General features: G+C 43.0%; 1 protein-coding gene across 9 annotated transcripts in view; it reads right to left on the minus strand.

Annotated features, from left to right (window-relative positions):
* The window catches only part of LOC139571203 (RNA binding protein fox-1 homolog 3-like), a 761,620-nt gene that overhangs the window by 498,518 nt on the left and 250,083 nt on the right, over window positions 1–13,019 (minus strand). The window lies entirely within an intron of this gene.

Below are 13,019 nucleotides of genomic sequence, written 5' to 3' on the forward strand. Positions count from 1 at the left end.
GGCAATGCTCACTGAGTCTGTACGTAGTCAAAGCTTTCCTTAAGTTGGGGTCAGTCACAGTGGTCAGGTATTCTGCCACTGTGTACTCTCGGTTTAGGGCCAAATAGCATTCTAGTTCGCTCTGTTTTTTGGTAAATTCTTTCCAATGTGTCAAGTAATTATATTTTAGTTTTGTCATGGTTGGGTCTAATTGTGTTGCTGTGTTGCTGTTGTTGTCCCAGGACCAGCTTGCTTAGAGAACTCTTCTCCAGGTTAATCTATCCTTAGGTGATGGCTTTGTTATAGAAGGTTTGGGAATCGTTTCCTTTTAGGTGGTTGTAGAATTTAACGTCTCTTTTCTGGATTTTGATAATTAGCTGGTATCGGTCTAATTATGCTCTGCATGCATTAATTGGTGTTTTACGTTGTACACAGAGTATATTTTTGCAGAATTCTGCATGCAAAGTCTCACTGTGGTGTTGTGAATTCTTGGTTGGTGAGCGGACCCCAGTCCTCACAACCATAAAGGGCAATGGGGTCTATAACTGATTCAAGTATTTTTAGCCAGATCCTAGTTGGTATGTCAAATTTGATGTTCTTTTTGATGGTATAGAAGACCCTTCTTACCTTGTCTCTCAGATCATTCACAGCTTTGTGGAAGTTACCTATGGCGTTGATGTTTATGCCGAGGCATGTATAGTTTTTTGTGTGCTTTAATTAAGGCAACGGTGTCTAGATGGAATTTGTATTTGTGGTTCTGGCAATTTAACCTTTTATGGAACACCATTATTGTTGTCTTACTGAGATCTAATGTCAGGGCCCAGGTCTAACAGAATCTGGGCAAAATATCTAGGTGCTGCTTTTGGCCCTCCTTGGTTAAGGATAGAAGCACCAGATCAAAAGAAGACAGATGACATTTGACTTCAGATTCTAGTAGGGTGAGGCTGAGTGCTGCACACTGTTCTAGTGCCCTTGCCAATATATATGTTGAAGAGGGTGGGGCTCAAGCTGCATCCCTGTCTCACTCCACGGCACTGTGGAAAGAAATGTGTGGGTTTCTTGCTAATTTAAACTGCACACATGTTGTTTGTGTATATGGATTTCATAATGTTGTATGTTTTTTCCGACCAACACTGCTTTCCATCAATTTGTATAGCAGGCTCTCATGCCAAATTGATTTAAAAGCTTGTTTTAGATCAACAAAGTTTGATCTCTCTCTCTCTCTCTCTCTCTCTCTCTCTCTCTCTCTCTCTCTCTCTCTCTCTCTCTCTCTCTCTCTCTCTCTCTCTCTCTCTCTCTCTCTCTCTCTCTCTCTCTCTCTCTCTCTCTCTCTCTCTCTCTCTCTCTCTCTCTCTCTCTCTCTCTCTCTCTCTCTCTCTCTCTCTCTCTCTCTCTCTCTCTCTCTCTCTCTCTCTCTCTCTCATACAGTACACACTAAAAACAAATGGTTCGTATGGTGCCAAGTAAGGGGTCTTTGGCTTGTAACCATAGTGCTATATGGATTTTTTTTTTTAACCATGCTCCTAAGATTCTAAATGGAACCTGTATGGTGCTATAAAGAACTATAAAAAAGGTTCTATATAGCACCAAAAAAGGGTTCCGCTATATTTACAACCCGATTTGGGGCTATACCAACCACTTTTTTATGGAATAAGACCCTCCACATTTATTGGAAAGGAGCATCAAGATCACTGTACACTTTCACCATTCTGTGAAATTCCTCACAATGTATTTAATCTGTGGCCTAAAGAACTGCATGGTTTCCCAATTCATATTGGGAGGACCACGCACCATATCATCGCATGACTCCAAGTTTACCTCGATATGATGGTTATTATATCAATATTATATCAATATTTGCACCATTTCCCGCATAATTAATTTGACCATCACAAACTGTCTGTCAGCATTTATAAAAATGTCCAGAAACTTCCTGTTTCTATCACAGGTGTCATTATTTTTTTACGGTATGACTTTACTCACATAAAAACTGTGTGTGGAAATATTGATAGTGTTAATTTGTGTGTGTGTGTGTGTGTGTGTGTGTGTGTGTGTGTATGTGTGTGTGTGTGTGTGTGTGTGTGTGTGTGTGTGTGTGTGTGTGTGTGTGTGTGTGTGTGTGTGTGTGTGTGTGTGTGTGTGTGTGTGTGTGTGCTCAAATACACATGCATCTGGGGGTCTGGGAGAGGAAGTGTGTCCATCTGATGAATGGGCATGTGCCTGAACTCAATTTTATACACTAATTGTAGTCTCACCCATTAATTTCTAATGACCGGTCATGTTCGACCGGGAACACCACAGGTGTACAAATGATATAACACCCAAAATGTAATCATCAAAATGTATTTTGTGTGTTCAGATGCCCTGTGTGGACAAAGTCATGGAACCTTAAGACAATCAGAATAAGTGAACTACATTTTTCAGAGAGAAAACTTGTATTTCGGTCCAATTCGACCGGACCACAGCAGGAGGGTTAAATCCATTTTAATCCCACACTTTAACAGAACAAAATGTAGAAAAGCTCAAGGGGTGTGAATACTTTGGGAAGGCACTGTATCACTGACTCCGATCAGGCCCTTCATTGTTTGATTTTCCTGTTTGATCAAATTCTTGGTTCACGAATGAATTGTCTCTGAAATTACAGGAAAGATTTTAAGCTTGAGCTAAGGCTAGACTGACTGATTGGCAGTCTTTCAGACATTTGAGAAATGGATGTCTATCTCTGGTTAGAAAAGCAAAATCAACATATTCATTGAATTGTGTATCGGACAGTGGTGGTAATTGAGTTAACTTCTGAAAAGTGGTAAAATCTTTTATAACAAAACTCCACCCCCTTATTTTCCCAACAGCTTTTGACAGCCTAATACTAGACAAAATCGATTATTTTAATAACCATTTTGCATCAGCAGGCCACCTGTTTGAAAGGATAGGCTCTGGAAAGTCTTCTCATTCCACTAGAGGGAGTCCTTTAGTCACCTCAGAATAGATTGTAGGGAATGATGCACTAACAGACTCACATACTTTATTTTCCTTTCAACCATTTGATGTCTATGATGTAGTAAGGGCTTTGCTAAAGATTGATGTAAAAAAATCCATAGGGCTGATTCACTTGATCAATTCTTACTGCAGCTCTCTGCCCCGCTTACTGCAGAATCGATTACCTCTGGTGTTATCATTAAGATCTGGAAAGCGGCACATGTCCTCCTCCTACTTAAAGGAGGAGATCCTTCTGACTTAGATAACTACCATCCAATTTCCAGATGATCTTGATTTGAAGGGTCTGTATTGGGACCTGTTCTTATTGTTAAAACTTTTGTCTGTATGCAAACGATACTGTTATGTATGCCATTGTCCCAACTGTAGACAAGGCATTGTCACTATGTATAAACAGTATGTGGACACCCTTCAAATTAGTGGCTTCGGCTATTTCAGCCACACAACCGTTGCTGACAGGTGTATAAAATAGAGCACACAGCCATGCAATCTCCATAGCCCAACATGGGCAGTAGAATGTCCTTACTGAAGAGCTCAGTGACTTTCAATGTGGCACCGTCATAGGATGCCACCTTTCCAACAAGTCAGTTCGTCAAATTTCTGCCCTGCTAGAGCTGCCGCGGTCAACTGTAAGTGCTGTTACTGTGAAGTGGAAACGTCTAGGAGCAACAACAGCTCAGCCGCGAAGTGGTAGGCCACACAAATTTGTATGTCCTCGGTTGAATCACTCACTACCGAGTTCCAAACTGCCTCTGGAAGCAACATCAGCACAATAACTGTTAGTCTGGAGCTTCATGAAATGAGTTTCCATGACCGAGCAGTCACACACAAGTTTAAGATCACCATGTGTAATGCGAAGCGTCAGCTGAAGTGGTGTAAAGCTTGCTGCCATTGGACTCTGGATCAGTGGAAACGCGTTCTCTGGAGTGATGAATCACACTTCACCATCTGGCAGTCCAACAGATGAATCTGGGTTTGGCGGATTCCAGGAGAATGCTACCTGCCCGAATGCATAGTGCCAACTGTAAAGTTTGGTGGAGGAGGAATAATGGTCTGAGGCTGTTTTTCATGGTTCGGGCTAGGTCCCTTAGTTCCAGTGAAGGAAAATCTTAACACTAAAACATACAATGATATTCTAGACAATACCGTGCTTCCAACTTTGTGGCAACAGGTTGGAAGGCCCTTTCCTGTTTCAGCATGACAATGCCCCCGTGCATAAAGCGAGATCCATACAGAAATTATTTGTCGAAATTGGTGTGGAAGAACTTGACTGGCCTGCACAGAGCCCTGACCTCAACCCCATCAAACACCTTTGGGATGAATTGGAACGCCGACTGCGAGCCAGGCGTAATCACCCAACATCAGTCCCCGGCCTCACTATGCTGTTGTGGTTGAATGGAAGCAAATCCCAGCAGCAATGTTCCAACATCTAGTGGAAAGCCTTCCCAGAAGAGTGGAGGCTGTTATATCAGTAAAGGCAGGACAAACTCCATATTACTGGTCATGATTTTTAAATGATAAGTTCGACGAGCAGTTGTCCACATAGTTTTGGTTATGTAGTGTACTTAGTTTTGATTGACAAGGATTTACATTTAAAAAACATACTGATGAGCTAGTTAAAAAACTAAGATTTAATGTGGGCTTCTTATTTAGAAATAGATCTGGCCTCTCCCTAAACAGCAGGAAGCAGACTGTACAGTCAACTTTCCTGCCAGTTCTTGACAATGGTGACACCCTTTACCAGAATGCAGCAGCCACTACTCTTAATACCTTTGGATGCCATCTAAAAAAAATGGCTCTGGAGAGGGCTGCCTTGCTTCTAGCTTTTAGGAAACTTTGCAGTATTTTGTGGTTTTATGTATTATTTCTTACATTATTAGCCCATTATTAGCCGGGAAGAAGTATTGGATATCAGAGCAGCGGTAACTCCCCAACACTACCAGCATTACGACCAGGAATACGACTTTCCCGAAGCAGATCCTTCATTCGCAATCACAATCAAATGCCGACCGTATTATCTCCCAAGAGAATTTTCTTAGGTTATAGTCACGGCCGTGTATATCCCCGCTCAAGTCAATACCACGACAGTCCTCAAAGAACTTCACTGGACTTTATGCAAACTGAAACCACATATCCTGAGGACGCATTTATTGTAGCTGGGCATTTTAACAAAGCAAATTTCAGGAAAAGGCTACCAAAGTTCTATCAAACAGGAAGTACCCATGCTAAGAACTATTCAACGCTGGTCTGACCAATTGGAATCCACACTTCAAGATTGTTTTGATCACGCGGACTGGGATATGTTCCAGGTTGCATCCAAGAATACTATTGACGAATATACTGATACGGTGACTGAGTTTATAAGGAAATGTATAGGAGTTGTACACACTGTGACAATTAAAACCTAACCTAACCAGAAACCATGGATAGATGGCAGCATTCATGCAAAACTGAAAGCACAAACCACCGCATTTAAACATGGCAAGGTGACTGGGAATATGGTAGAATACAAATAGTGTAGTTATTCCCTCTGCAAGGCAATCAAACAGACAAAACGTCAGTACAGAGACAAAGTTGAGTCGCAATTCAACAGCTCAGACACGAGACGTATGTGGCAGGGTGTACAGACAATCACAGACTACAAAAGGAAAACCAGCCACGTCGCGGACACCGACGCCTTGCTTCCGGACAAGCTAAACACCTTTTTTCGCCCACTTTGAGAATAACACAGTGCCACCATCACAGGCCGCTACCAAGGACTGTGGGCTCCCCTTCTCCGTGGCCAACGTGAGTAAGACATTTCAACGTGTTAACCCGCACAAGGCTGCCGGCCCAGAAGACATCCCTAGCCGCTTCCTCAGAGCATGCGCAGACCAGCTGGGTGGTGTGTTTACGGACATATTCAATCTCTCCCTATCCCAGTCAGCTGTCCCCACATGCTTCAAGATGGCCACCATTGTTCCTCTACCCAAGAAAGCAAAGGTAACAACGAAATTACTATCGCACCGTAGAAATCACTTCTGTCATCATGAAGTGCTTTGAGAGACTAATCATAGATCATGCAAAGATAGCTTGCAAAGTTCTGTCATACTTTCCAGGTCTATGCCCAAACAGTTCGAGCTTCTAATTTTAAAAATTAACCTCTCCAGAAATAAGTCTCTCACTGTTGCCGCCTGTTATAGACCCCCCTCAGCTCCCAGCTGTGCCCTGGACACCATATGTGAATTCATTGCCCCTCATCTATCTTCAGAGTTCGTTCTGTTAGGTGACCTGAAAACTGGGATATACTTAACACCCCGGCAGTCCTACAATCTAAGCTAGATGTCCTCAATCTCACACAAATCATCAAGGAACCCACCAGGTACAACCCTAAATCCATAAACATGGGCACCCTCATAGATATTATCCTGACCAACTTGCCCTCCAAATACACCTCTGCTGTTTTCAACCTGGATCTCAGCGATCACTGCCTCATTGCCTGCATCCGCTATGGGTCCGCGGTCAAATGACCACCCCTCATCACTGTCAAACGCTCTCTAAAACACTTCTGCGAGCAGGCCTTTCTATTCGACCTGGCCTGGGTATCCTGGAAGGATATTGACCTCATCCCGTCAGTTCGAGGATGCCTGGTCGTTCTTTAAAAGTAATTTCCTCACCATCTTAAATAAGCATGCCCCTTTCAAAAAATGTAGAACTAAGAACAGATATAGCCCTTGGTTCATTCCAGACCTGACTGCCCTTGACCAGCACAAAAACATCCTTTGGCGGACTGCAATAGCAGTCGAATAATCCCCGTGATATGCAACTGTTCAGGGAAGTCAAGAACCAATACACGCAGTCAGTCAGGAAAACAAAGGCTAGCTTTTTCAAACAGAAATTTGCATCCTGTAGCTCCAACTCCAAAACGTTTTGGGACACCGTAAAGTCCATGGAGAACAAGAGCACCTCCTCCCAGCTGCCCACTGCACTGAGGCTAGGTAACATCGTCACCACCGATAAATCCATGATAATCGAACGTTTATGTGACCAATAAAATTTGATTTGATTTGACCATAGCGCCCTTTGTTTTATCACAGGTGACAGTTATAATGTTCATACCTGCATCCTGTATCAAAACATTGGCTGGTCCTCATTAAAGTCCCGTAGATCACTTCACGATTCACTTTTTGTTTACAAAGCTCTACTACACAAGCTTCCGACTTACCCAACTTCGTTGTTGAAGTATAAAACCATGAGTTACCGAACCCGTTCATAGGGTTGGTTAACTCTTGAGGTTCCTCGGGTCTCCACCGAATTAAGTAAATCCGCTTTTAGTTCTTAATGCACCTAATTGCTGAAACAATTTACTAAACTAATTTCAATTGAATGTTCTGGTTCCTCTTGGGCAATTTAAAGTATTGATTGAGAACCTAGTAACTGAGGGATGTAACTGTTTTTCTTAAATGTTGTGCGGTGCTGTATTTGTATTTAATTTTTACTCGTATTGATTGCTGTTTTGTTTCATATTGTATTTGATTGTTATGTTACTGTGATCAGGGCATCCTTGTGAATGAGACCATGGTCTCAATGTATTTAACCTGAATAAATACATAATTTTAAATACTCTCCTTTCCTTTCCTTCTCTCCTCTATCCTCTCATTCTCTCCTCTCCTTTTCTCTCCTCTGCCACCCTCTCCTCCCAGTCTTCTCCCCCCTCCTCCTTCTCTCCTCCCCACCAGGGGTTATAGTGACAGCAGAGAACTCGTCTGACTTGAAAGCATGAGAGTGAAGGAGATGTCAAAGCTTCCCCTCAAGACACTCTCTCCCGCTTTTGTGCATTTTAATGCTGAGATATTCAAATCTGACAATCCACCTTCCCTCTCTCTCTTCGTCTTCTCTCTCTCCCCCCCGCTCTCTCTCTCTCATTCATCCCACTCTGTGATATCCAAGTATTAGGATGCTGGGTTTAATAAGAGAAAAGGAGGAGGAGATGGAGAATGAAGAGGAGAGGAAGGGGGATGTGGGAAGGTCCCCCCTCTCCTTCGGGGTGAAATCACCTTGCAGCTTTTTCTTCTTTCTCTATGAAAAAGGGGATTAAATGGAGTGGGACCCATGTGAATAACATAATGGGAAGCTCTGACCTCTGGCCCATCCCCCTCAGTGGTGCTCAAAAGTAGTGCACTATATAGGGACCATTTATATAGGGTGCCATTTGGGACACAGACCATATCTAACGACGTAACAGGCCTTAGATCATAGCCCAGAGCTATTGATCAAATGATCTAACACCTTTCCATCTCTTTCTCCATTCCCCTTTCCACTCCCCCCTCTCCTTCTTTCAACCCCCCCCCCCCCCCCAACCTCTCCCTCTCTCACTGCCTCCCTTGTGTAAATGACAGAGTGTTTCTGACCCCCACACTTCACACACACCCACATGCTGGGACTAGCTAGAATCACTACAGTAGAGTACTGTGGAGTAGCCTCCCCTGTATCTCCCCTGGATCAGGCCTGTAGGATGGGGCTAAATGTGACACAAAAACATGTTCCCCGAGGAGAGGAGAGGAGGAGAGGAGAGGGGTGGGTCTAATGCTTTAATCTGAGCAGTGGGAGAGAGACTGGAACAGGGTGACACACACAGAAAGATCAGAGGGTGAGACAGGAAGGGATGATTGTTAGGATTCACACACAATGGAGAGAAATACACCCAACCTCATTCAAACCCACCCCACAACTCTCTAACCATTGATTGTCCAATGCGACCACAGTGAAATGTTCACTGACCAGATGGATAGAGTGGAAGACTGAGCTCATACGGAACAGGGGTACTCTATGTCTGTAAAAAGTGCCTTTGGTGTGACCGGATGACGGATGATATCGGGTGGCTACAGAAGGACGTTCACCGACTATCCGATGAGCTGAAGCAGAAGGAGAGCCTCGTTGATGAGCTCACCAATGTAGCTATAGCCCAGGCTTAACATTCTGTATCTCAGTGCTAAACTTCTCTCTCACCCAGGGTGGTGGAGAGTTGGTCGAAGTCAATCTGTCCCACTTCTCGGAGCAAGTGGCTTGTTCAACACAACTGAGACTGTGCCGAGGTGGATAGGTAGGAAGGAAACTCTACCTGGGTGGTTCTTTCCTGCCTTGGAGGATTCGCTCCACCTGGCAAACAGCTTTGCACCGCTGGAAATGGACAGTCCAGCCCTAGGATCCCGCTCTGGTCCTGGAGACCATGATGACAGGCAAGTGATCACCAACATCAAGAAATAGGGTGACAACATCAGTCCCTCTACCTATGTCCACTCATCTGGTCCGCCTTCAGCTGGCAGCCAGACCGTGCCCTCTGCCCCCAACAGGCGACCGGCTCACCGCCGGATTTCTGCGACTTCGGACCACCTTGTCGCCGCCTCGGCTCCATGGCCTCCCCCTCCCAAAATAGCTATTGTTGGTTGTTCCATTGTACGGGATACGGTGGTTGATGGCGCACTGACATTCTGCTTCCCTGGTGCCAGAGTGCGTGACATCACTCTGGAGCTTACGGTCATTCACTGTGGTTGTGCATGCTAGTACAAATGACATCAAGCTGCGGTAATTGGCTGAGTAGAGACGGGACTTCAAATACCTGAGAGACAAACTATTGGCTACGGGCAAGAGGATTGTTTATTCTGGGCCTATCCCAACACACGGTCGTGGAATTGATCATCTCTTCTGGCTATTTACACTGGACTCTTGGATGAAATCAGGACTCTTCTCTGAAAAATTGTTGGATTTTATTGACAATTTCAATCTGTTTTGGGAGTGACCGCAGCTCCTAAAAAGGGACGGCCTGCACATGAAAAGGAGAGGAGCTTGGATGCTGAGTGCTAAAATCGAAAATGTATTTCAAAAAGTGATGGGATAATAGTCCTTGCCCACAACAGGTAACCCCCATTGAGTCTTGCATTAATAGACCAAATAGCACAGTTCTACGCAATCTTGTATTTATACCATTTCAAGCCAAACCCATGGCTATTTCATTTAGAGGGCTACCTATTGATCATAGCATGTTTGGTTTGGAGACTCCGTCTGATCTGAAATCCAGCAGCTGTGGCCTTGGACTAATTCATGTAAGTGTCAGAAGTTTGATTTTGAAAATGTATGTTATTGTAATTCTGGCTTCTCAAACCAACGCAGACATTTTGATAATTACTGAGACTTGGTTAAAATAGTCTGTGCCAGACTCTGATGTGTCTCTGAATGCATACAATGTTTATATATCTGACAGTTACATACAGTGCATTCGGAAAGTATTCTGACATTTTATTACGTTACAGCCTTATTCTAAAATTGATTCAATTGTTTTTTTCTCATCAATCTATTCACAATACCCCATAATGACAAAGCAAAAGTAAATAAAACACTGAAATATCACATTTACATAAGTACTTTTTACAGCACAATTGTATTTGGGGAGTTTCAGGTTGTATAGGGAGCGTCGCAGCACAGCTATTTTTTAGATCTCTCCAAGAGATGTTCAATCGACTTCAAGTCCGGGCTCTGGCTACTCATGACCTCCAGTCTGAGGTCATGAGTGCTGTGGAGCCTGTTTTCATCAAGGATCTCTCTGTACTTTGCTCCATTCATCTTTCCCTCGATCCTGACTCGTCTCCGATTCCCTGCCACTGAAAAACATTCCCCACAGCATGATGCTGCCACCACCATGCTTCACCGTAGGGATGGTGCCAGGATTCCTCCAGACACAACAGTTGGCATTCAGGCCAAAGAGTTCAATCTTGTTTCATCAGATCAAATAATCTTGTTTCTCATGGTCTGAGAGTCCTTTAGGTTTCTTTGGCAAACTCCAAGCGAGCTGTCATGTGCCTTTTACTGAGGAGTGGCTTCCGTCTAGCCACTCTTCTAAAAAAGCCTGATTGGTGGAGTGCTGCAGAGATGGATGTCCTTCTGGAAGGTTCTCCCATCTCCACAGAGGAACTCTGGAGCTCTGTCAGAGTGGCCATCGGGTTCTTGGTCACCTCCCTGACCAAGGCCCTTCTCCCCCGACTGCTCAGTTTGGCCAGGTGGCCAGCTCTAGGAAGAGTTGGTGGTTCCAAACTTCTTCCATTTAAGAATGATTGAGGCCACTGTGTTCTTGGGGACATTCAAAGCTGCAGACATTTTTTGGTACCCTTCCCCAGATCTGTGCCTCGACTCAATCCAATCTCGGCACTTTACGGACAATCCTGTCTCGGCACCTTTCCTTCGACCTCATGGCTTGGTTTTTGCTCGGACATGCACTGTCAACCTTGGGACCTTATATAGACAGGTGACTTTTTACACATTTCGTTGTGTTACAGCCTTATTCGAAAATGTATTAAATAGTTTTTTCCCCTTATCAATCTTCACACAATACCCCATAATGACAAAGCAAATACAGGTTTTAGACATTTTTGCACATAAAAAAAAAAATCTCCAGCAGAACCTCACAGGTGGTGAGGTTCATGATCACCTCCCTGACCAAGGCCCTCCTCCCCCAATTGCTCAGTTTGGCTGGGCAGCCAGCTCTAGGAAGAGTCTTGGTGGTTCCAAACCTCTTACATTTAAGAATGATGAAGGCCACTGTGTTCTTGGCAACATTCAATGCTGCAGAAATGTTTTGTTACCCTTCCCCAGATCTGTGCCTCGAAACAATCCTGTATCTGAGCTCTGTGGACAATTCCTTCCACCTCATGGCTTGGTTTTTGCTTTGACATGTACTGTCAACTGTGGGACCTTATATAGACAATGTGTGCCTTTCCAAATCATGTCCAATCAATTTAATTTACCACAGGTGGTCTCCAATCAAGTTGTAGAAACATCTCAAGGATGATCAATTGAATCAGGATTCAACTGAGCTAAAGTTAGGGTGTCTCATAGCAAAGGGTCTGAATATTTATGTAAATATTATTATTATTATTTTTTTATACATTTGCTAAAAAATCTAAAAACCTGTTTTGGCTTTGTCATAATAGGGTATCGTGTGTAGATTGATTAGGACTTTTTTTATTTGATCCATTTTAGAATAAGGCTGTAAAGTAACAAAATGTGGTAAAAGTCAAGGGGTCTGAATACTTTCTGAATGCACTGTATATGTCCAGTCATATTCCTGTTAAGCTGAGAGGATCCCATGTCAGATAATGTGCAAGGAATATGGCTACAGGTTCATCTGCCTCACCAAAAGTCTGTTCTCGTAGGAAGTTGCTATAGACCTCTGAGTGCTAAAAGTCAGTATTTGGACTATATGTGGGAAATATTCAATAATTTATGCGATGTCAACAGAGATGTAATTTTGACTGGTTGTCATCAAGCTATCCACTCAAAAATAAGCTTTAAACTGTAACCGATGCCTGCAATCTGGTTTGGCTTATCAGTCAACCTACAGTACCTGGTTAAATAAAGGTGAAATAAATAAAATTTACAAACAGAACAGGAACTAAATCATCCACATGTATTGACCATATCTTTACTAATGCTGTAAAAATCTGCTCTAAAGCTGTATCCACTCCCATCGGATGTAGTGATCAAAATATAATAGCCATATCTAGAAAAAAGTATTTTTCAAAGACTGGACCCAAAATTGTGTATAAGCGATCATACAAGAGGTTGTCCAATTACATCTCAAAGATGTGAAAAATATTTATTGGTTTGATGTGTGTAATGAGGAACAACCTGATGTTGCACTTGAAGCATTTATGAAATTGCTTCTTCCGGTTACTGATAGGCATGCAACCATCAAGAAACTGACTGTTAGAACTGCCAAATCCCCGTGGAAACATTATGAATGAGGTTTTAAGTTGTTTTTATTGGCACGAAAGAAAATAAGTGAAAGACTAAACAGTACAGATTTTTTTTTTAATTGTGCAGGTGAGCTTGGAAGCCCTATGAAAACCACACCACAAATAAGTACAAAAGAAAGTTTAAACAAAATCTAAACAAATCCAATTTTATTTCTCAAATGCGCCGAATACAACAGGTGTAGACCTTACAGTGAAATGCTTACTTACAAGCCCTAACCGACAATGCAGTTGAAAAAAAGTAAAGCTTATTAATTATAA

The sequence above is a fragment of the Salvelinus alpinus genome, chromosome 3 (genome assembly GCF_045679555.1).
Source record: "Salvelinus alpinus chromosome 3, SLU_Salpinus.1, whole genome shotgun sequence".
Lineage (NCBI taxonomy): Eukaryota > Metazoa > Chordata > Actinopteri > Salmoniformes > Salmonidae > Salvelinus > Salvelinus alpinus.